A 26,943-nucleotide genomic window follows, 5' to 3' on the forward strand; every position below is an offset into this window, starting at 1 on the left:
GAGAAAATCGATTTTTAAAGTTTGATGATAAATATTTTAAAAACTATGCCAAACTTTTTGAAGCAAACGGTTCGTAAACTATCGCTTAACAAACGCTCCAAGTTTCAACCAATTTGGTTACACCAGTTAAAAGATACAGTAAATTATGTAATCAAAAATCTGAAAAGCACGTGTCACAAGTGTGTTTCGAAAGTAAAATTGTACTACGTGTCACAAGTGTGCGCAGAATTCCCATACAAACTAAAATAGACTTTAATCAATAGTTTAATCGACTTTATCAGTATATTTTCAAAAACAAAAGATTGCACTGCCTTCAGAAAATGTGTATCAACATAAATTTGAGAAAAACAAGAAAAAATTTCAACATTTTCCAACACCATGTATGACGTGTCACAAGTATGCACGATCATTTTGATGATAAATTGGTCTATGTCACAAGTGTGTATTGCGATATCCGGGAAACGGAAGCGAGTTTCCAAAATCGGACTATGTCACAAGATAGCACACAGCTGACGATTTAACAACGATTTTTGTATTTTTGTATTTTTGTATTTTTGTATTTTTGTATTTTTGTATTTTTGTATTTTTGTATTTTTGTATTTTTGTATTTTTGTATTTTTGTATTTTTGTATTTTTGTATTTTTGTATTTTTGTATTTTTGTATTTTTGTATTTTTGTATTTTTGTATTTTTGTATTTTTGTATTTTTGTATTTTTGTATTTTTGTATTTTTGTATTTTTGTATTTTTGTATTTTTGTATTTTTGTATTTTTGTATTTTTGTATTTTTGTATTTTTGTATTTTTGTATTTTTGTATTTTTGTATTTTTGTATTTTTGTATTTTTGTATTTTTGTATTTTTGTATTTTTGTATTTTTGTATTTTTGTATTTTTGTATTTTGTATTTTTGTATTTTTGTATTTTTGTATTTTTGTATTTTGTATTTTTGTATTTTTGTATTTTTGTATTTTTGTATTTTTGTATTTTTGTATTTTTGTATTTTTGTATTTTTGTATTTTTGTATTTTTGTATTTTTGTATTTTTGTATTTTTGTATTTTTGTATTTTTGTATTTTTGTATTTTTGTATTTTTGTATTTTTGTATTTTTGTATTTTTGTATTTTTGTATTTTTGTATTTTTGTATTTTTGTATTTTTGTATTTTTGTATTTTTGTATTTTTGTATTTTTGTATTTTTGTATTTTTGTATTTTTGTATTTTTGTATTTTTGTATTTTTGTATTTTTGTATTTTTGTATTTTTGTATTTTTGTATTTTTGTATTTTTGTATTTTTGTATTTTTGTATTTTTGTATTTTTGTATTTTTGTATTTTTGTATTTTTGTATTTTTGTATTTTTGTATTTTGTATTTTGTATTTTTGTATTTTTGTATTTTTGTATTTTTGTATTTTTGTATTTTTGTATTTTTGTATTTTTGTATTTTTGTATTTTTGTATTTTTGTATTTTTGTATTTTTGTATTTTTGTATTTTTGTATTTTTGTATTTTTGTATTTTTGTATTTTTGTATTTTTGTATTTTTGTATTTTTGTATTTTTGTATTTTTGTATTTTTGTATTTTTGTATTTTTGTATTTTTGTATTTTTGTATTTTTGTATTTTTGTATTTTTGTATTTTTGTATTTTTGTATTTTTGTATTTTTGTATTTTTGTATTTTGTATTTTTGTATTTTTGTATTTTTGTATTTTTGTATTTTTGTATTTTTGTATTTTTGTATTTTTGTATTTTTGTATTTTTGTATTTTTGTATTTTTGTATTTTTGTATTTTTGTATTTTTGTATTTTTGTATTTTTGTATTTTTGTATTTTTGTATTTTTGTATTTTTGTATTTTTGTATTTTTGTATTTTTGTATTTTTGTATTTTTGTATTTTTGTATTTTTGTATTTTTGTATTTTTGTATTTTTGTATTTTTGTATTTTTGTATTTTTGTACTTTTGTATTTTTGTGTTTTTGTATTTTTGTATTTTTGTATTTTTGTATTTTTGTATTTTTGTATTTTTGTATTTTTGTATTTTTGTATTTTTGTATTTTTGTATTTTTGTATTTTTGTATTTTTGTATTTTTGTATTTTTGTATTTTTGTATTTTTGTATTTTTGTATTTTTGTATTTTTGTATTTTTGTATTTTTGTATTTTTGTATTTTTGTATTTTTGTATTTTTGTATTTTTGTATTTTTGTATTTTTGTATTTTTGTATTTTTGAATTTTTGTATCGTTACCTTTGATATTTTTTCTTCTTCAGAATTGTCTAGAAAATTTAAAATGTTGCATTCATTTTCATACAGCCTACAAAAATCCTCGGAAATCGGTTTATGATTTAGTGTCCAAATCATACATTCCTTACCACAACGAACATTCCTTGCCAGATGTGCCCACTTGAGGATTGAAGCGTTTTGATATATAGTGGGTTCCAAGCCAGTTCTTACTGGACTCAGCAGGGTACACAAAAAAAAGTCCAGATATTCTTTTCAACTCTCAGCTTTCTGACTCAGTGGCCTCTTGACCCCGGAAATTCCCAAGCGAGTTGAAAATAATTTATTTGTTATCAACATTCCTAAGGGAGATGATACCGCTACGTGGGCGGGAAGGGCAAAAAGAACGGACAGAAGCTTTCTGTGGTCCAGGGGAGTTCACAAAAATTATAAAAAATAATAACTTTGATTTTGAACGTATCATTGACTTTAAACTATTAAAATGTGGAAATTTGTTGAATTCAATCCAATAAAATTCAAAAAATAACCTCGAATCCATTTTTCGTCAATTACGATGGAACTGATCAACGCAGTTGCCCATTCGAGCACGACGACGGCGTCGGCAACAAATGGCTATAAATTCTGATAAAATCCTTAAAATTATCATACGAATGACCTCGTTTTGGCCCCGTCAGTGCGGCAGGACGAATTTTCCGGGAACCATATTGGCCACGGTTCGCCCACAAAGGAACACTCGAAGGGGAAAATTTCGCCGGCACGAGGGTGTAAAATCGATAAGACGTAGAGATACTAATAACGGGGACCGGCGTCCTGGGATGGTGCGTCTTATTTTTTATTGGCCAACAACAACGGGCACGGGCTGGGTTTATTTTGGTGCGATATTTTGAGCTCGTAATAATGACGCTGGAGTCAGCAGATTTCGTTTAGTGCATATAGGCATCGGTTCAGAAGAGGTTCATTCAAGATCGAAAATTGGTCATAAACGCACAGGTTGGAACGAGTTTCACCTGAGGCGAGATGAGCCGTTTATGACAGATATCTGGGCGGTACGTGAGATGACTTACCAAAATAAAATTATTATTCTGAATAACAAATAAGATTTACTTAGTTACACACAAATCTTAGGAAATGTTACGTGACAATTTGCAATTTAAAATGCTTGACTGAAGAAAATCCATTAGGCCAAAAACCAAATCGATCAGGTGTTTAACTAAACAAGGTAACACAACAAAGAGTAGTGTGTTGTTCAAATCAACTCCAATGCAGTATGAAATCATTCCCAAGCACTGTGATTTTCCTGGCTTGGCATTGTCCATTAACGTTTCTTGCCAGTTTCAAACAGTTGTGGTCAAATATTGACTTTACAAATAACAGCATTCTTCAACGAGCTCCTTGGGATTTCAAGTTGCATAAAAGGACTGTCAGTGAAAATCTCATTTGCCCTCGTACGGCTAAGTGACGTAAGCGACTTTTGTTTTGTTTTGTTTGCTTGATATTTTAAATTATCGTAAAGTGGTACTTACGTCCCTTGGTTGTACAAAAAAAAAAAGGAAATTGATGTTCTTTCTGTGGCTTTTTGTTGTTTTGAATTTGTGAGGATTCGAGTAATTGAACAAAATTATGTTGACAAATAGCTATCTCAACTGGTGACATTGAGATTCGCTTGTTCATTTTAAAACTGACATTTCCAGCAAGGTTCATCTAAATCTAAATTCCGACAGTATCAATTTAAGACAACCTAAAACTAATAATTGACGTTTGAACAAAACCCGTTAAAATTCAAAAATGTAAATTTTTCAACCAAATTGGAAAAAGATATTTCACGTCCAAATCGGAAACTGTCGTCCCCGGCGCGCTGATAAATCAAATTCATTGCGCGCGGTGCATGTCACGAATCGTCCCGCGGACAGCAGCAATTTCTGCGTTCAATCAACTCCGTCGTCGAAACCGTCCACCGGCATGAAAAATAAAGTGAATGAAATAAAATAAATCAATTGATGTGTGAGTGAGTGTGTGTGTGTCCTCGCAACTGGTGCGAACCTGTTGAATTTCACACTTTGGGCTGGGCCCCGCTGGGAAAACTGCCTACCAACTACACACCACCACCCCCCTGAAATGATGGAAAAAGTTCGTATTTTGATAAAGGGAGGAAGAGGTGGCTCGTGTGTGTGTGTGTTGAGCAATTTTCATCAACGCCTCATGGAACACCCTCACTTTGTTTTTTTGTATTTATTCGTGTTGCTGCCACAGCAAATAATTGATATAAATGAAATACGGTTTGTTGACAAATGTGTGAGAAACGGGACAAGTGGGCACAGGGCAGTGAAATAAACTTATTTAATGGTTTGAATAATGCATTTTTTTTTTATAATCATTGAGAAAAATTGCTAAAAATCAAACTTCAAATCATGATGTTTCAAAAGAAGATCTATGAAAAATATACAAAAAAAAGAAACAAGAAACAAGAAACAAGAAACAAGAAACAAGAAACAAGAAACAAGAAACAAGAAACAAGAAACAAGAAACAAGAAACAAGAAACAAGAAACAAGAAACAAGAAACAAGAAACAAGAAACAAGAAACAATAAACAAGAAACAAGAAACAAGAAACAAGAAACAAGAAACAAGAAACAAGAAACAAGAAACAAGAAACAAGAAACAAGAAACAAGAAACAAGAAACAAGAAACAAGAAACAAGAAACAAGAAAACAAGAAACAAGAAACAAGAAACAAGAAACAAGAAACAAGAAACAAGAACCAAGAAACAAGAAACAAGAAACAAGAAACAAGAAACAAGAAACAAGAAACAAGAAACAAGAAACAAGAAACAAGAAACAAGAAACAAGAAACAAGAAACAAGAAACAAGAAACAAGAAACAAGAAACAAGAAACAAGAAACAAGAAACAAGAAACAAGAAACAAGAAACAAGAAACAAGAAACAAGAAACAAGAAACAAGAAACAAGAAACAAGAAACAAGAAACAAGAAACAAGAAACAAGAAACAAGAAACAAGAAACAAGAAACAAGAAACAAGAAACAAGAAACAAGAAACAAGAAACAAGAAACAAGAAACAAGAAACAAGAAACAAGAAACAAGAAACAAGAAACAAGAAACAAGAAACAAGAAACAAGAAACAAGAAACAAGAAACAAGAAACAAGAAACAAGAAACAAGAAACAACAAAATAAATTGCTAAATTTCGACAAATGCATCGTATTGCCATTTCACCCCGCTATTAACTGTCACGAAAGGAATTCCACCTTGATTATGAAACACGCGACACCTTTCGTTAATTGAGATTCGCCATGCCATTGCAGAGCGAGCGAGAAGTCATTTAAGTAAATAGTTTCACCCCGTTTTATTTATTTTTTCACTACCGACGATTTCCTGCTTGTGGTTAATGAGAAAACTTTTAAATCATTGCATCCGGGTTTGCAGGTGAAATCATGTGCAAAGTGTTTCTTTTCACATTTCATTGCTCATAAAAGCCACAAATTCTGAGGGAACATTTTTAATTGAATGGTTTCAGGGAAATTGTAGCTTCTCTGTTCGCAATAACTAACATCCCTTTTAATTAAAACCGCAAAGTTTCGGGAGTGAAACTTTGTCTTCAGTTTCGGTGTATCTTTGCATATTCTATACACATATGTGTTTCTGTTACTGGATTGAGAAAGTTTCGATTTTTGACAATCGATTTCTTCGTAGCTCCTTATGTGTTGCAACACTGTTGTACTTGCTGCACATTCTGAGATACAAGCATTGTGTACGCTTCCTGAAATCTGAAACAAGGAAAAGCACTTAGGGGAAAACTAGTTCCTCTAATCTATTGATTGGACATTCGTTTCCAACTACGACAAAATCATAATTAAATTAAACTGTTAGAAAATTATTTGATCATTCGGAAAAATCGTTTATCTCATTTCAAATAAGAAATAATTTCACCTGATACCAAAGCAACATAAATCCAAACTTTATGACCTCCACCATCGAAAGATCCCACACGTACTTTGTACACCTTATTCACTATCCAAAGTACAAGACAAACACTTTGAAAAGCTGCTTCCGGCTGGCCCCCGTGCCTCCGTATGGTCGGAAAGTTGCCCAACTTGAGCCATTGATAAGTTCTTCAAACTTTTCGACCAGCCGCGCACACCCCCACCTGTAGTGCACCACGTGTCCCACACGTGACCGTGTCCCATCTTTTCCTATGAGGGCCTAACGCGATAAGACAAACTTTGAGGTGCAGTGCACGCTAGGGTGGTTCAACTTGTTGTGCCATTCATGGGTAAAAAAAACTGCTACAATTGCTTCACAATTTTTCTACAGCATGTTTTGTCACTTTTCCTGTCATTATAAATAATTGCAAAACATTCTGAGAACGAATCACAGAATCCACAGAGGAGGACGGATGCGTGGACATACCGTACCAAAAGCTCCAGAAGCAATAATTGTTGCTCGATTTTTCCAATGCAATCTTCTAATACTTAGGGAGAGGTGTCCCCGAGTATAGATCATGCTAATCTTTGATTTTCTGATGTATCCGGATTTGGACAACCCTAATGTACACGCATCATAGTACATGGTGTCGATCCAAATCCCAAAATAAAATTCCCTGACTTTTCCCTGACCCCTCCACCTGACCACCAATTTTTTTGTTTTCTATACTAACATATTGTTTGGAGCGTTTTTATGATTTCATGCATTTTCCTTTTTGAATATTGCAAATTTAAGATATAGAGAAAAATAAAGACTTTTTTATTTTATTTTTTTAACGACGGATTCTGCAAAAACCTAACAACTTTTTTTTTTATTTTGTCAATCATTTTTTTCTAATCGAACATCCAAAATGTGCAACCATAAAATTGTCATATGTTTTTTATCTGGTGATGCAATTTTAAATGTTGCCTTCTACCAAAAAATCTACAATTTTTTTTGTGTGGGTCCTATAAACATATGAAACACAATAGCTTACAGGACTTTTAAAAAAACTCTAGAAATAATTAATAATTACAATTGTTGCAAATTTCAAATTGCGATTAGTTAGTTTCACTTCACTTCCTAAAGAAAATGTCAAGTTAAAAGTTTTCAAAAAAAAACAATTGAAAATTTGAATTTAAGTAAGAAGTCATGTTTAATTTTAAAATTGTTGACATTTTGCGGAATTTTCAAACGAATTAGGCCAATGCCATTTTTGATTGCGTTTTTTTTTTATTAAAAAAAACTAAAGGTTTTGGAGACAAAAACTTGAAAAAATATGTAATTTTGTAGAACCTTAAGAAAGTTTAAAACAAAATTGAAAAACTAAGAAAAATATACAACTAAATGAAAAAATTTCAAGTACATGTTTACGGTTTTAAAAAAGATCTAGGTATTTTTCAACAATCAATGTATTTAAAGTAAACGGTTTTCTGGATATTTGAAGAAAACATCTTCTAAAATAATTTTACAAAAAAAATATTTTTGCTATAAAATTAAAAAAAATGGTTTATACTTTGACTAGAGCCTACAGACGATCATTCACACGATCAATACATTTTATAAAAAGATAAACAAAATACAACCTGCTCGAGCTTTTCAAATAGTCATTATTTATCAAACTTAGATAATTGGGTGTTTTGGAATAGATTCCAAATTTAAGCTCGATCTGACCACAGGAACTCCTCCTTGTAACCCCTTGAATGTTGTTTGGGGAAAATATGTGAAATGTAGTTGTACAATCTCTATGAAATCTCTGATGCTGACAAATTTACGGGGAGACCATATTTTATAAATTCTTGAACTCTCAAATTCCTTTACTCAGAATTGTTACGAAGAAATCGAAAAAAATCCGCGCCATCCCAAAACCCAATCCGCGCAAAATCCACGTTATTTTAAGAAAAATAATTTTGCGACAAACATACAAAAAAGTTTTATAATAAATTCAATTTTGAAATCTCAGAACGCAAAATCTTGAAACGCTGAAAATGTATTTTTGCTAAAAAAAAAAACAAAAATTTCAACATTTAGAAATGTGAAATCTTAATAAAAAAATAATAAAATTTAAAAATTGTAATAAATTCTCGATGTTCATTTTTTTTGTTCTCTTGATTGTTTTTATTTTATTTTTTATATTTGAATATTGATACCTTTGATTTTTGTTTTCAGATTTTTTAAAAATATTTAAAAATTTCGGATCTTTAATTTTTTTAATATGAATTTATTTTTTTGGGGTTTTAATAATATTTTTCCTAATTTTATTTCCTAATTTCTGAATAATCTAATTTTGAATGCTTATGATTTAATTTTTGAATGTTTTGATTTATTTTTATTTTTCTTCAAGAATGTTCAAATTAAAAAAAAAACTACTGGTTGAATCCCATCTAAAATTCAAAGGTAGGAAGCTTCTGTTACGTCCAATCAAGCTCATATTTGGGATAGAAGCACAGTAAACCCACTGGAACATGCCCAATAATAATTTTTGTTGCTAAGCAAACAACCAATTTTAGAACAAATCTCTGAGGATGGTGGGGCAACTGCCTCATATTGTCCCACCCTGTGTGCGCTAGTAATTTGTTGATAATTTGTAATATTCAGTTGAACGGAAATTCAAATCAAATACAAATTATTTGATTTTTCAACCTAAACATATTGCAAACAAGCTACGCGTTTTTCATCATGACCCTTTTCTTAAGCATTTTTCATATGGAGTTCACCGTTCCTTCCGGACTGACCAATATAAAAAAATTAATATTATCACTGTTGTAAAGTTTGGCCTGGATGACATTCAAATACATCATCAAGGGCGAATTTTTAAAAAGAAATGAAATTTTGTAGTAATATTTTTAAGATCATCGAAATTCCCTGACCCAGCTTAAAATTCCCTGACTTTCCCTGACTTTTCCAGGTCAAATAAAATTCCCTGACAATTCCAGGTTTTCCCTGACTTTTCCAGAAATCGACACCATGTAGTAGAGTGAAAGTTTTGGTTGGCAATCCTTCCGGTGTGGTACTTTAGCTGTATTTTGTCAAGAAGTTAAGGGGTTTCTTCTTCTTCAGCCAGTTTTACAATGTTACATGGGTGGCCTTTTCTCGCATAAATGTTTGATACATTTATTATTGGACCCGTGGTAGAGCAGTAACATCCAGATAATACATCTGGAACAAGCTCGATACGAGAAATTATATGGATACAAATTGTTTTGGGAGGTGGATGTAAAATGTGATAGGGTTATGATAGTACAAAATAAAATTATTCGGAAAATTTTAACAAATTAATCTCAGCTCAAAAAGTAATTCTAAAGATAAGACGAAGTTACCTAAGAAAACTCTCCTTCATCGTCCCAAGATAATTTTAGGAAACTACTCACGTATTGGGAAATAAGTCAAAGTTCCTATTTGTACACCTTATGCAGGTGATTAACAAGCCGTCCCTATAGGAATAGACTTATCAGCTCTACTGGTTCTATCCTGTAGGAGAATAGTAAAGTCCCAACAACTGGTAGAAACTTTTATGCATCCTAAAACATTCCAACTCCCAAGGCTCCAACAAAGACCAATTAAGACGACACTCCATTCATTTGTTTGGATGTCTAGATGATCCTAGAATTAAGCAGAACCTTATTTAATCAAATCTGTAATTTTTGCGATCAAAAACAGCGACATTTTTTCTTTAATCAAGGCTAACATTTTAAAGGGGCGTAATATTCAATGTTTGGCTCTTTTGAAATGTTAGTCTTGAACTTAAAAAAACGAAAATATTGTTTTCGAAAAGATCAAAAAATTTCACAACTGTTTCATATTTTAACATTGAAAATCGGACCGTTAGTTGCTGAGATATCAACATTACAGTCTGCCTGTGTGGATCAATCGGACCGCGCACTGGACTCACAATCCAGAGGTCGCCGGTTCGAATCCCGGGGCGGACGCAAAAAAATTCTAAGTGTAAATATAGGTATTCGGTGCCCTCTCCCCGTGCCCATACCTTCACACTTAGGAGACCCGGGAGGCGGAGTCTTGTCGCAAAAAGAACGATACACGCCTGTGGATCCGTTGACGAAACCGCAAGGTTTAAGAGGGCCACATTATAAGGTGTTACGTCGATTCCGTTCAACATTAAAAAAATGTGGGTTGTTTGGGTGAGACTTAGAAAACATAAATTTTCCTGTTTTTAAACCTTTACATGGCAATACCCAGCAAAAAAGTTCAAAAAATAAAATATAGTGAATTTTCTATGCTTTTTGATTATTTTTTTAAAGCAAGCAAATAATTTTAAAAATGTATAACTGCGACTATTTTCAAAAAAAGCTATCTAAAAAATCTTTTTTAAATCGAAAAATCAAGTGGGAAAATTTAAGCAACCAATATTTCAATTTTTTAAACAATCATAAGGCCGTTGCAAATATTTTTCAAAGTTTATCTCCCCCCCCCCCCTTCATAATTTGTCTGAAAAATCAGGGGGCAAAAAAATATTTTTTCCAAAAAACTTCTAAATTTCTATGAAATTAGAATTCTAATCAACTGAAAACAATCTAAAATACATTTTTCTACATTGATAATCATATTTAGCCTGTTTGGGCTTGTTTTGCATTTTTTTTTTGAAATTCCAATGTAAAGCACCGCAAAAAAATATTTTTCGCAAAAAATACAATTTTCGTCAATACTTAGATATTTTGGAAACTAATGATGGCAAAACAACTTGACAGGTGTATAATGCATTTCAAAACACTTTTTTTTATTAAAATGTTAAAACCATGGCTCGTAATTTCAATTTTGGCACCAAAAAAGTTTCAGTCGGATTTAAAAAATAATACGAAAAAATATGACCGAAATCTCGGAAAATAGCTTAATTAAGCTGAGTCCATCCGTCAAAAAAGAAGCTATTTTCCGTAATTAGTTTTTCCATACAAAGATGCACGCAATGTTTCAAGCGGGTCATAAAAAATGGGAATGTGAAAATTAGAAAATCTGTATTTTGCGAAGCAATTTTCTAATCGACTTGGTAGCTTCGAGAATGTTGCAGGTTATTATTAAGAATTTACAAGAAAGGTAGGTACACGAGAAAACTCATTTTTTTTCAATTCACTGTTTGTCAATGATGAATTTTTTTTTCAAAAATAATTTTAGGTGCCAAATCAAACTTGCAATGGATTGCTTTTTTCTACTTATGGGAGAACTGTGATTTCTACCACTCGAATCGAGAGCTCCATTGAGAACTTGCATTTGCAATCGAAAATGTCTTTACTGTTTTTTAAAGTGCACTATTCCATAAATTTCTTCGATTTTTTTCTTTATAATACAAAAAAGTCATTTTAAAATGTCAATAAATGCGGTACATATTATTAGAACAAAATATTCAAATGCTTATTTGATTAAACATCTTAAAATTATTTTTTTGAATTTTTTATGACAATATTCCAATTTTACAATAATTCACAATTTTTTCACAGAAAGAAACACAAAATATGACCAAATTTCGACATTTTTGTACTTTGATTCCTGAGGGCAGATTAGATTCAGTGGGCATAAATTCATGAAAAACATCTAGTTTAAAGATTAAAGAATTTCGTTAGGGTGGACCAATACACTTTTCCCTAGATAATTTGTATTTTTAAATATTCAGCAATTCCATTTGAAAAGGGCATAAACCGAAAAAAAGTTTTCCGAGCGGGCTCAAAATTTCTCTGGTAGTTCCTTGGCCAAAGAATAAGATTCGTATTATATTGACGCCGCGCCACTTCAACCGATTTCAGGTAAGATGGCCTTTCAAGAAAAAAAAATACTAGTCTTGGTAACCAAGCCTAACATTTGAAAAAGTCGAATAAAAACTTGAAAATTCTAAATCAGACCGTTAGTTACAGAGATATCGACATTAGAAAAAGGAGGGTTATTTGGGTTGGACTTAGAAAACAACAATTTTCTGTTTCTTTTTCTTTAAGAGATCAGAAAAAGTTACTTTTTGCGTTTCTCTTTCTTTCGTCGTCCATGTCTGTCGCGGGTGACGTTGAACGGCCATGACCGACGACGACCAACTTTTTCAAAACTTTTTTTTCGTAAAATCGCATAACTAGATGTTTATAAGCAAACCTTATATGTTTATATATCATTTGTTATTGGGGTCGTACCGCCCCTCCGTCACGAAATATAAAAAAATGGACCTCGGATTCGTGATCAGGGAAAAAAGTTACCCCTCAGGACAAAGTTTCACGCAAATCGAAGAGGGGTCGGGGCAACTTTTCCCGATTTCGTGTGAGTTGGTAGAGAATTAGCCTATTTATATTTTTCAATTTTTTCACTCTCTCACTGCACATTTTTCCACTGCAATTTTGAAATAAACTTCAATGAAATTTGATCAAATTGAATTAAATGAAGACTGTTTCAAACGTTAGTGCAGTCTTCCACCATCACCAATGCTATCCATATTCAGTTGTGTAAATTGTGTACGATTATGCTGCGAAAAGTTTTGGCAACGTTGGTCGATGAAACGTGACGAGATTGAATGAACAAGGTAGTGAGAGTTATTTGAATTAACAGATTCAAGCGTTGATTTTTTTTCTGAAAATTAACATGAATTTAATTTGGGAAGCATTTTTTACTGGGAAGCCATTATTAAACATAATTACTCAACACAAAGAAATGCAAAAAAACACTGAACACAACCATTTATCTGTTTTCAGCTCGATTTTCCGTAATTAGCACCATCTGCCCCCAGTCGGTCCGGTATGGATTTATTGATTTTAATTAAACAAAAATTGACCACGATGCACGTGTTCTCGCGAAACTGAATTAAAATTTCCGAGTGAACTCTCAGTCAAGCACTAATTGAATTGATGTTGGGATTTTGCTAAGGGTCGATTGGGGACAACCATAATGGAGTGAAACGCACCAGAAGTTTTTCAGTGTGACTTGAAGGTTTGATTTGAGATTTTTTTTATAGGAAATATTTTTCAAAAATCTAAATACTGAGTCTGAACAGAAAATCTACCCCTAAATTATCCAGAAACAGTTGCAAAACACTCGAGCTGCAACAACAAAAATCATCCCAACTATTTCTCCCTCCTCTGGAGACAATTTCACGAGCCCCAGGTCCAGAACGGGAAATGGCAATGAAAATTGATTGCTCGCAGCCACCACAGCAGCAGCAGCAGTCAGTTTCCCATCCCCCAAGCTCCTAAAGTGGTGAAAGTGGCGCGCAATGGCAAATTAAACAATGTGAAATAAATTTTCAGCGTGAAATTGCGCGGTATGACGCCCTTTGCCAGTACGACCCATTCTAGAAAGCAGTGCTAGTGCAGCCAGGAAACTGGAAAAGGGAGAAATTGGGTCGCTTCTGGTGAAAAGGGGGTTTCTATGCAGGCGGTGATTGTAGTGTTTTTTTTTGTTTTGTTCCGGAGGGGTTGCCGTTGTTTTAACGCTGATATTACAATATTGGTTTGAATCGACTCGTGATTTTTTTTTTGCGTTTAACATATTTGCTGAATGGGTCAAAAGATAAACAAGTACTGGAATCTGGAATGATTGGATGTTAAATTGAATGTAAATTTATCTTTTGATACAAATTTTTGACTCGATTACCCGAAGCACTCGAAACTTTCACTCCGAATAACCTCAAATTTACTCCAATGTGAGCTGGACGGTGGATACGGAATTCAGACTTAAATATCCGTATCTTTGATTGATGAGTTCGAATATGACCCCTAACACTACTCTAAAGTTATTTAAAATGTTTAATTTCAAGTTAGTTGCCAAACCAACGACGATGTTGATCAACCATTTACACTTTAAAACCCTTAACACCTTTGGATGCCTCGGTCTAGCACCGAATATTTTCACAAAAAAATACGAATTAATCCTGTATTTTGAAAATACAATTTTTTACTTTAAAAAACCTAAAAAAAAGTTTTATTTTTATTGTTATGAGCATAAAATGATCGGGTTTTCTTTCATACATTTAGAATGTCATACCATTTTTTTAATTACTCAAAATTTTCACCTACGTACAGTATGTAAAAAAAATATTTACACCCCTTGGACGCAATGCACATTTTGTGATAGAACATGTAAACAATTTAAAGTTTGACAGAAAACTAGTTCTACGTTTTGCTCATGAAAAGATGATTTCTATGAAAAGTTCTATAACAAACACTATTACTGAAATCAAAAAAGGTGCTAAAAAAGTTTGTACACCTTTCGAAAAATTAACATAAATAAAGTTATTTGTTGACAAATCACCCTAAATCCTTGACTGATTTAAAAATAATTTGGATTGAATGTAAAGATTACTAACTACTTAGTTTAAAAGTTAACTCTGGAAATTCTATATAAAACTTATATAAACTTAATTTCGCAATCTTTTAATTTAACTAAATTTAAATTTATTACCATAGAATTGCTAAATAAACATTTAGGAGTGAATGTTACACCGTTTTGGGGGTGTTTGTATCGAAAGAATAGATTTTTCGTTGGAATTCCGTACCAACCCGAAATTACGTCGTCGGCAAATCCGCCGGCATCCGAACAGTCTACGATTCACTAATCAACCTATGTGGCATCGGAAAGAGCAAAAAAAATTCGATCTTTTGATATCCAAACACAGTGAGTCTCAACCTTTTGCGATCCATTCCCCCCTTGACTGATTTGAAAGAACTTCATTCCCCCCTCCCCCCCCCCCCTTGTTTTCAATATACTGGTATCTATGCACAAACATAATTATTTTTTTTAGGTTTGCAAAAAGATTACAGTTTTCATAACAAAAAAAACTATAGAAGGTATTTGAAAACGTTTTATTTTAATTTAAAAAAAATGTAAAGCCACTATTCTGAGCTTCTTTTTGTTTGAATTACAATTAAAAAAAATACAATTATAAAATATGTACAAATATTAAATAAAATTAATAATTATCTGCGGCAAAAGACAGATTACTCTAAAAAATGTGAAGAATTCAAACAAACTTAAATAATATTTGAAAAACTTTTTGTCAACTGACAATTATTTAATATAACATTCTTGTTAAAAAGTGTACAAAAATCTCACAAAAACCTACAAATCTGTCACAAAAAAATCTGCTTGAGTCCAAAAAAATACAAATACCTCAGAAATATTTAAAAAAAATCATTTTATTGTTTTAAGAAATGTCAAAATTCACAGAATTTAAAACTTTAATAACTATTTTTTGGGAAAAAAAACATGGCATTGAATTTCTATTGAACCCTCCCCCCCTAGAATGGCCAAATTCACCCCCCAGGGGGGAATTCCACACCGGTTGAGAAACACTGCCCAAACATCTAATTGTTTTATAAAACCCAAGTTTTTGAATATAATAAAATATATGGGTATCAAACAATCGGCATTTTTTCTCAAATTTCGAATGTAAAAACATTTTTTTGATACTCAGAATTTTCTCAAAACTACGTATTTTCGAAAAAAAATACTAAAAATTTCAAAATTTATAACATACGAAATGTTTGAAAAATTCTGATCATTTGGTACCCATTGTTAAAAAAATGAGCATTTTTTCGAAAATTACCTAGTTTTGTGATTTTTAAATTCGAAAAATATGTGTTTTTTTTTTAAATTAACTTTCGAAATGCTTGAAAAAATTTCAATCATTCGATACCCACATTAAAAAAAAATAATTTTGAGTTTTTTTTATAGAAAATACGTAGTTTTGTGAAAAGTTTGAGTACAAACCAGACTCGACTATCCGTAGTTTGGTTATGCGAAATTTTTATTATCAGAACGAACGGATAATCGAATCACGAACAAGAACATTTTTTTTCGATTTTTTTGATTTCTTACTTTTAACATCACTTGTTCTCCATTTTAGTTCAATTTGAGTTGTGGGTTGCAAATTAAATTAAAAAAATGCATTTATCAATATTTCATCATCGCCATTTCGGCCGTTATCTTGATTTTAAATGTTCTAAATCATTTTAAGGTAGTTTGAGGGTCATCCTCAAGCTTGACAATAAAAAATAAGACTACAACAAATAAAGCATGTTGTAATTCGATTTTTCGAAATGAAATTTTACCAGGGCATTCGGGTCTAGGTTGTGATTTCAAAAAATGTGTTATAGCTTTCGAAATGCATGAACACATCCTGCACGTTTAATACCCATATTGTAAAAAAAAACTTTGAGTATATGATTGCGCACATAAGAGCGTCTGTATGATCCTGTCGCACCTTTTTCCCGGTAAATAGCAAAACTAGTGGCGTGTAACGAAAACTGAACTTTATTTTACTAAAACTCTTTATTCGCGTACAAACTAGACTGTATTTAACAGAAACTGTACGGAACGGAACTGTTCTGACCTGTTCTGAGGTCTGTCAGGGAATGGGACTGATCTTGGGATGTTGTCCATCAAGAAACTGAGCGATCAGGACAAGTTCACTGACCCTTTTCATTCTGTTTGTATTCTGTGAGTACAAATATGTGTGTGTTTACAAGTAACGTAGAGTGAGAAAACTAAACAAACTGCGGTAAAAACTACACGAAAACAGTACAGTACAAAGTTTCTGACTAGAATCTTAATCTTGTGTGTAAACATGCCGCCCGCCTTGAAAGACGGCGGCTCTGAGCGTGCTTTCAACATAAATCTTCCTGCATAAACTCTCCGGTTTACTTCTGTACTGTCTTGGTCTGAACTGTTACAAAACTACTGTGTGTATGTGTGTGATCAAACGATCAATCGTCTGGTCAGTAGCAAAGGTGTCCGAGGGAAGTTCCGCTGGTGTGCGGAGGCCTCCCAGCCTCCGCCGGTGGAGGAGTCCGATACCTCCCCGTGGTACGGTAGATGTTGTGTTTCTTACTGTCGCTGCTGTTGGTCTGTTGCTGGCCGTACTGTACTGTGGCCGACTGTTGACGTCTGCGGCGCTGACACTGTTCTGTGTTGAGCTGGATAGATTCTTCTGCCTGTGCTGCGTCCCAGGGCTGCCACTGGAACCGACGTTTTTGTGGAGTTTGGCCAGATCGTCTACGAGTTGCCCCGGGCGTTGAGGCGAGGAATGGACGCTTACCAACGTCCACTCTGTTTGAAGACCAACCACCAAAAGAGGGCGAGCTTACTCTGTGCGCACGTAAGCTCCGATCAGCCAAGGACTGTCACTGTTAGCCCGCCTGTCAGACTACTGGCGGGCGGGATTATTATGGCTCATCCACAAACACCATTACGGTGCCCCACATCTCCCTTCTCCTCTCGGAAAAAACAAGAAAAAAAATCACTGCTCAGAAGTATAACAAATGTTTTTTTTTTTTTGTAATTATCGTATGTTTCCCCAATGAGCTACTCAGGACTCTACCGACTTCCTCGCTCTAAATAAAAATTCTTACTATCATCTTATTTCCCTGACATTTTCCATCACTTAATTTAATCTTATTTAATCCTATCAAACCAAACCGTCTCATCATGACCGTTATTTCGAAATCAGATAATTCAACTCGTTCCTCCAGCAGATCTACTTTACGATGAAATTCTGGGTTCGCAGCAGAATGTCTGAGCATTGCTGGTTTCTCCCAGATTCCTTATAGTACAGAGCAGGGCTTGGGAACAATCGATGTATTTTTGTGACAGTTGACAGAGCTCTTTTTTCGACTTCGCTACGTCCGTCTGACTTTGAAACCCTGCTCCCGCTCACACAGTCATTTGACTTTAACCAACTCTTTCATTCGCGCAAATCTCGTTCGTTTGGATTCTACCGAATTTCGATCACTCGTCCCATGACTGTCTTCAAATGATGGGTGTCAGCCACTAGCGTGCACAGGGTGGGGCAACATGGGGCAGTTGCCTCACCATCCTCAGAAATTTGTTCTAAAATTGGTCAGGGGTTGTCCATAAATGACGAAATTTTCAAAACGCTCATATTGTTGCCCCACCTTCCTCGAGGTTCTGGGCACGCTAGTGGTATCAGCACACCTACCCGCATAAACAAGAAAGTGAAAGAGAAAGAGCATGTGTCGTCGAATCGCCAGGCTGTATGAGAGTCGAGCTCGGAATTCTTTCGTGTCTACTTCGTGTGTATCTACCGACAGTCGCATCCAAATGACGATCATATCCAACTCTGACCATTCAACTATTGGTGATAGCTGACTCCCGAGCTTTTTCTCTTTAAATATACTTCTCTATCCCGGTATGGGAATCGCACTCATGATCTTGTGGAATTACACATCCCAGCGAGAAAATCACCCAGAACAGCGACTCCCTTGAATCGAGCTTCTTGCTCGTTACAGTAACATCAGCTGAATGACGCGCTCTTCGTAGCTGTCATTCTGCCGATGACGATTGTCGGTATAAAGCGTTATGCCGAAGAGCACCCTAAACAGGAAAGACTGGCCAGATAAGTTTCATACAAAGGGCCAATACGCACCTCCCAAGAAAAGGGGTCAAGAAATGGTTTACAAACAACAGTACAAAAAAGAGTTACGATTTCTTGGGGCTTTTCTTCATCCTTTCTGGCTTGCTTTCGCTGCCGCTGCTGCCTTTCGAATTTTTCTTGATTCCTTCCAAAGTGCATATACCACTATAATATGGGCATCACACAGTTCTCTGGACTAGAAATCCATTACGCCATTAGTCGAAACCCATTTACAACCAGTCCTGATTTTTGAGCATTTTTTAAGTGAATCTAATATTGCCGAGCCAGACGGTACTCGAAACACATCAACTTGCACTAACAAGGCAAAACCTGCACCCGTTCAAGTCTGGCAAAGTTCAGATATTCTTTCAGTGATCGATCCTTTTTTCAAAGTCCTGGCACAGGGGATCTATGTCTCTAGATTGATCCCGACCACATTGACCTGCTCTCCACTCAAGCTGGTCGATGTTAATCAACTACCTCCATCCCTTCATACCTCAGCGATTGTTTATTAGTCTTAATTCCCCCGAAAGCCTTTTTTCATAGTGCTCATAAGCAAGTGCAAGATGGACACCAACCCTTACTACTGGTCTTTTACCACATAAGATCAACCAACGTTGCAACGATGTCGCTTTTTCAAAAATCCCACAAAACCTCGATGGACGTTCAATTTCGTATGACAAGTGGCTCGAGTTTTCACCTCTGAGCTCAGCTGATTTTTTTTCCACCACCTGCAATTGCAGCAATGCCTTGGCCGGTGATTCTCGCACCACCACGACGCTCGGAATCTACCAGTCCCGTAATGTGTCGGTCCGTAGCTAGTAAAGACCGCCCGACGAATTGCGCATTTTCTTTTAACGCACACAATTTTCTATCTAATTAGCTAGATTTCTTCTCGGCCTTATCCCGAAAAGGCTTGAACGACGAGAGCACCGAAACATTTCTTTTTACATCTAACTGCAGAAGCAGCTTTTCAATCCTAACACGACCCTTCTCCTGGAATGACTCACCGACTAAACGTAAACCAGGCCAATACTGACGTTTACTTTACCATCCAACGAAAAAATACATGGTCAACAATTTCTCGTCTCAAGAAATATCAGCGAAGTCAATTGGGATTGAACCCAGGCCTGCGGTGAGAGACAACAACGCTAACCAATACACTACCGATCCCAATATCCTTGCTTTTGATGTTTGTTCTTTATTTTGGTCAACTTCTGATTTGGCATAATAGCTGATTTTTTTTTCTTGATTTACGAAACAGACAAACTTAGTGGCTGGTGATCTTGTCTCTATCTAATCATGATTTTGCTCTGCAGGCATGCAGGCATTTCGCTAGAGCAGGCGAATCCCGAACCTTTTTTTTACACCTATCCGCCTCGGGATTCTAACTGACGAAATTTGGATTGTAAGTCTAATTGCCAACCAGCGACTCTACTGAGGCAGGTTGCTTCCCAGGGAGACGACTCCTACATCTGACCGAACTGGGACTGAACCCAGGCCAACTGGGGTGAGATGCAACCACTGCTCCACCGACTCCGGATCTCTTGATATCTCATACCAACAGCCGGTTTGGCGTAGTGCCTCAAAACCTCGGCAACTTTCACAGAGCGCCGGAAATAGACAAACACTTTGATTGGGAGAGCACCCAAGCCTCTTTCTACTCCAAAGAACTTTCCGAATTAGGGTTCGAACTGATGACCTTTGGATTGCAAGTCCAACCGCCGCCAGCCGCCAGATTCCGCTAGAGCAGGCTTGGTTTGGTGTGTTGTTTATCTTCATAGCAGGGAGACGACTCCCACACCTGAAATGACATAACGGCCTAACAACAACCATGGCCGGGATCGATGTTTTACTTCCTTATCCTATGGAAGGTTGGAGCAGATGAAACGCATGATCATCCGCTTACAAAGCGGACAGCGTAGCCATTCGGCCAAGCCTACCGCGACAGTATCTGCTCGTCCTAAAAAACCTCGGTGGCTGTCACGGCGCCGGAAATAAACAAACATTTAGACGGCAGCCCCAGTGCGTCCTTACCAAACCTAGGCGGCTGTCATAGCTCGCCGGAACCAAACAAACATTTTGACGGCAGTCCCAGCGCGTCCTTACAAAACCACGGCGGCTGTCACAGCGCGCCGGAAATAAACAAACATTTTGACGGCAGTCGAAGCGCGTCCATACTTAACCTCGACGGCTGTCACAGCGCGCCGGAACTAAACAATCATTTTGACGGCAGTCCCAGCGCGTCCTTACAAAACCACGGCGGCTGTCACAGCGCGCCGGAACCAAACAAACATTTTGACGGCAGTCTCAGCGCGTCCATACTTAACCTCGACGGCTGTCACAGCGCGCCGGAAACAAACAAACATTTTGACGGCAATCCTAGCGCGTCCATATTCGATCTCGACGGCTGTCACAGCGCGTCCTTACAAAACCACGGCGGCTGTCTCAGCGCGCCGGAAGTAAACAAAAACTTTGACGGCAGTCCCAGCGCGTCCTTACAAAACCACGGCGGCTGTCACAGCGCGCCGGAAGTAAACAAAAACTTTGACGGCAGTCCCAGCGCGTCCTTACAATACCTCGACGGCTGTCACAGCGCGCCGGAAACAAACAAACATTTTGACGGCAGTCCCAGCGCGTCCATATTAAATCTCGACGGCTGTCACAGCGCGCCGGAAACAAACATTTTTGACGGCAATCCTAGCGCGTCCATATTCGACCTCGACGGCTGTCACAGCGCGTCCTTACAAAACCACGGCGGCTGTCACAGCGCGCCGGAACCAAACAAACATTTTGACGGCAGTCCCAGCGCGTCCATACTTAACCTCGACGGCTGTCACAGCGCGCCGGAAACAAACAAACATTTTGACGGCAATCCTAGCGCGTCCATATTCGATCTCGACGGCTGTCACAGCGCGCCGGAAGTAAACAAAAACTTTGACGGCAGTTCCAGCGCGTCCTTACAAAACCACGGCGGCTGTCTCAGCGCGCCGGAAGTAAACAAAAACTTTGACGGCAGTCCCAGCGCGTCCTTACAATACCTCGACGGCTGTCACAGCGCGCCGGAAACAAACAAACATTTTGACGGCAGTCCCAGCGCGTCCATATTAAATCTCGACGGCTGTCACAGCGCGCCGGAAACAAACATTTTTGACGGCAATCCTAGCGCGTCCATATTCGACCTCGACGGCTGTCACAGCGCGTCCTTACAAGACCACGGCGGCTGACTTAAGCCGCTGGGGGGAAAAAAAAGAAAACACCACCCAATCGCCGGGAGCCACTGTGGTACGCGAACCATACTTCAAAGACTGAATAACCTACCTCGGCGGATTCCTCAGCGCACCGGAACACGAAGGCGGCAGTCCAAGTGTAGAAAGTAACGAGAGCCTCGGTGCCAGTCCCAGCACGCCAGAAAAAAAGGTAAACAAAGCTCCCAGGCAGCAGTTCCAGCGTGCCCAAACTTTTACAATTCACGCCTGCCAACACTCGGGGCAACTCCTACGACCACCAAAAAATTGTTTTCCTCCAGAACTACTAATTTTAGTAGGCCTGGCAGGATCGCCAATGTGGAGTTTGGCCAGATCGTCTACGAGTTGCCCCGGGCGTTGAGGCGAGGAATGGACGCTTACCAACGTCCACTCTGTTTGAAGACCAACCACCAAAAGAGGGCGAGCTTACTCTGTGCGCACGTAAGCTCCGATCAGCCAAGGACTGTCACTGTTAGCCCGCCTGTCAGACTACTGGCGGGCGGGATTATTATGGCTCATCCACAAACACCATTACGGTGCCCCACAGTTTTCTCCTCCGATCTCGTACAGTTCAACTGCCGCAGATTGATCCTCGCCCGTAGCCTATGGTACTGGACTGTACGCACTGCTGCCGGTTGCAGCTCCGATTCACCTTCGCACAACACCAAGGCGCGAAACACAGCGGAATTGTGCTGTTCGGAACGCCCGTAACTTCTTGAACTCGACGCACTGCTTGCATTTTTCCGTCTCGGGTCATCACCACAAAAAGTCGTACAACCAAACGTCCCGTCGCAGGAAATAGCGAAATTTCCCTGCAGCACTTATCGCGAAACGATTTTTCTTCAACCCGAGTCGACCGAGGTAAACAAACTTAATTTCGTTTGACGTTTCTCCTCTTCTTCAAATCTGTCACCTCCAGTTTCGCCGGTGGCAGAGCTGCGCGGTATTACACTGGCGCACACAACTTTGACCTTTTAGATTTTGCTCATTTTTGGTCTCGTGCAGCAAAATGACAAGACAAAATGGCGACACAGAACAAAATGGTGGATGCAGTACGACGTTTTAGCACACTAAACACGGATTTTCGACACGGGCAACTCAACTTTTCAGGTTGTAACTGTTGGTGTGCAGACTTCTGCAGAGCTTTCTGCAGACTCTTCTTCAGTGCAGTGAAATAGCTCCCAGCTCTTCACGGCGTTGGCGTTGCAGTTGGCAGTGCGTGGCCGAATGGTTACGCTGTCCGCTTTGTAAGCGGATGATTCTGGGTTCGATTCCCATCTGCTGCAACCATCCATCGGATGAGGAAGTGAAATGTCGGTCCCGGCCTTGGATGTTAGGCCGTTAAGTCATTCCAGGTGTAGGAGTCGTCTCCATGCCATAAGTACAAACAACACACCAAACCAAGCCTACTCCGGTGGAATCGCTGGCGGCGGTTGGACTCGCAATCCGAAGGTCGTCAGTTCAAACACTGGGGTGGAAGGTTCCTTGGAGTAGAAAGAGGTTTGGGTGCTCTCCCCATTCAAGCCTTCGGACTCCTAGGTTCGAGCAGAAACTTGCAATAGAGACCACAAAAGACCCGGGGGTCGTTAATGTGGATGGTTTGATTTTTTGATGCTGTGTCTGAAGAAATATTTACAAAGCTTGCTAAATATCAAAAATATTAAATATTTGTCACTATTTGGAGCACGGTATTCAATCTCTTGAAATGGTAATAACACTTAAGGTTTTAGTTTAATTTTTAGAGATCAATTTATCATTTTCAAATTGTGCTCCGGAATTGAATTCATCATTTACGAAGAATGACAGCCTGACAGTTTCAATCGAAGGGACTCGTCATATGCTTGTGCGCTTCTTCTACGAACATTGGAATGGAATCTGGTCTGAATCAGGTAGATGCTGAATCTGCTGACTGACCGCTGTCTTCCCTGCGTCAATTTCAATATTCAGTGCTGGACTGACACATTTCATCCGCTAAAGTGATGTGGTGCAACACGCCCACAGCTAGATTTTTGCCACTGTAAATATCTAATTCAAATTGAGTGTTTTTCCTAACATTTTTGGAATATTACCATATCAACAGTTAGACAAAACTTCACCAATTCGTCGCCATCGTGCTAACTTGTCGTACGTGCATTTTGGGTTGAATTGAGTTAAGAACGCCATTTTGTGCAGCTCACAATGCCTCACCTTTTGACCTTCACAGATCCCCAAAATTCGATTTCAATCCTGAGATATTCAACAAAAACCGAAAAAACTCCGTGCATTTTTGTCACTTTACATATGAATGTAGTTTCAATCTTGTAGTGCTATCTTGTCACTCTATGAAAATTGATGTAAGTGCGACAAAAGGCCAAAGGGATTTCAGGCCAGGAAAGTCAGGATGCGTTTGTCGCACGTACAAGCTAGACTACCGTAAACATTTGTAATTATAACTCGGGACTCCAGCAACCAACATCAACCATACTTTGGGACAATGCACAGAATGGTCAGCCAAACAAAACGTGTTTGTTATTGTTTACATTGCGTGCTCTCGTTTTTGAATATTCAAGGTCAAACATTAAAACGCGTTTTTCTCGGAACGTCAAAATGGCGGGTGCGACAAGATAGCACGACGACGTCGAATTGAGCAAGCCCGACCCCCAGAAAAAGCAAACTGCTGTCGATATCAAATTTAAAGGTCGTTTCATCGGTAATTACCACCTCCCGGCACCACCTCTTAGCCAGCTGTAGTCGATGTGTGAAGTTGACAACGACAACGGCTCCGGAGGTGGTGGTTTTGGACTCGACTCTCTGACAAAAACATCCGAACACAACATTTCACTCCCTGGATGTGGTCCGGGAAGTCCGCAGTGACCACATTTCACCAACGCCCACCCACACATGGCAGCAGCGAGCGATAAGAGAAGTGAGTGCCAAGAGTGTGCCATGTTTTTCCCCGAGTTGTGTGTGTGTGTGTGTTTTCCCGGTTGGGGTCCGGTGTGAACAGTGTAGGCCCAGTCGATATTTCAATCGGAACTTGGACAAGCATTTTGACTTTTCCCAAATTGAATTAGCGATAAAGGCTCGTACGGTGTTTCTGGAAGTTCCGGGGTTTAACTTCTGGAATTATTTGAAAAGTTTTTAAAAAGGCGTATTCTATCAATTATTGAATAGAACCTTCGTACTCGTTTCAACATTATCAAGTAAATAAATGGGAGTCCCTGTTCGAAATTCATACTGAAAACCACATTCATGTAGGATTGTCGTTTTATGTCAAAAGAGCGTATACGATATTTTTAACGATTGTGAATTAATTACAGCTTTTACTTACGTGTATATTCTATTGCCATACAGTAGCCAAAAATGTGAACGTTTTTGTGGCAAATTTGTACAAATCGGCCTCTAATTCAATTTGCTTGAAATAAAAAAAAGTGCCTTGAGAAGCACAACTTCAATTTAAATAAATTAACTTTGATTAAATTAAATGTAAATTTGAGGTTAAGTAATTAAACCATGCATGCAAAATTGTTCTTCTAAAAATGTAAATTTTGTATAAAATGTGTGACCTAGAAACTTTTATTTTACGTTTTTTTTAATTTATGCTTATTTTCCTTTAGAAAATCATGACACTTAAAGAGCATTTGAATAACAAAAATTTAGAAATCATAAATGTTTTCCTAATATTAGTTAACTAACTTTTAAAATTTTAAAAAATATGTGGAGTTGGAGTCGGAGTCGAGTCAATTTGTTGAAAGCTAGAACCGGAGTCGTAGTCATTTGATATATGACTTGAATCCGCAGCCCTGTTTTATTGCATATTTTAAAGAAAATTCAAGAAAAGGCAAAAAATATTTAATAAAATATTATATTTATTTAATTAAAAATAGATAATTAGAAAAAAAAAATAATCCGAAATAAGATCAATGTAATTAATTGACTTAGTTTTTAAATGTAGAACAAATTTGCAATTAATGGAATGACATAAAGTGCAATTTTTTTAAGGTTAACAGTTTTCATGTTGTAGCCATTTTCAGCTAACTTTTATGAAAAAAGTACAATTTTTCCATAAAAAATGCCAAAGTCTGTCATTTTTTTTTTTGAATACATTCTTCATTTTGCTCTTTTGAACATAGTTGATACGGCTTTTGGTTTCTGAGAATCTCAGTGTTGCCAAATCAACCAAATTAGTCAAATAAGAAATTATCGCGCAAAATTAGAAAATTGTTGCTCTATTCAATTAAAACATTTCACAAAAATTCGAAATTTAGCTCAATTCAAAATTTTTAGCATTTCAAAAATTATTCTTGATTTAAAAATTTCGTTATATTTTTTTAAACCAACCAATTCAATGTGAAAAAAAACTCATTTTTGCTTTGACTATCTTCAAAAAGCTTATCTGAATTGTAATACTGTCATCTGGGGCGAATCGGGACTGCAGTTTGAGCAGGGACAGCCGGTTTAAGAGCATTTGACAGCTTGAAATTCGGTAATTGATGCACTATTTTTGTAAATCTGTTTCTGTTCTATTCGAAACCAATCAAAACTATCAAAAATTGTACAGTAATGAGGTTGAAACAGCTCTCACAATTCGCACGGAAGCTCTTCTTTAAAGGCTTTCACTTGAAAACGAGGCACTTCTTTCTGTGTGTTTTAAATATATATTATTGGCAACACTGCCAGATGAATTTTGACTGTTCTGGTCATAGCTCAAAAAATGCTATTTGTTTCATTTTGAACATAGCCAAGAATGAGATATTTAAAAAAATGATTCAAAATTTTTTTCTAATGGTGTAACTTTTTTTAAATTTTTTTTAATTGCTTTTCTTTGTACAGCCTGCTAAAATTGTTTTTGGACTTGTATGGACGAACTTATTATGCAAAAAATATGCATGGTCATATGGTCTAAGTTTCATTCAAATAAAACAAATAATTTGGTAAAAATTGCTGATTCTATTGAGATTTTCTCAGTAGAGGGATAAAATCGTCTTATTAAGCCACGTTTTCATTGGTCCAAAGAAGCAACTTCAAAAACTATTCAGAAGTTTTGTGTATTACTTCTTGAAGTGCATTGTCATCTTCAAATAGTTGTTTGTTTTCCATATGTACATTACAATTTACATTTGTATGCTCTAAAACCTTATTTTAATTTTATATATAAATGT

The sequence above is a fragment of the Culex pipiens genome, chromosome 3 (assembly GCF_016801865.2).
Source record: "Culex pipiens pallens isolate TS chromosome 3, TS_CPP_V2, whole genome shotgun sequence".
Classification (NCBI taxonomy): Eukaryota; Metazoa; Arthropoda; class Insecta; order Diptera; family Culicidae; genus Culex; species Culex pipiens.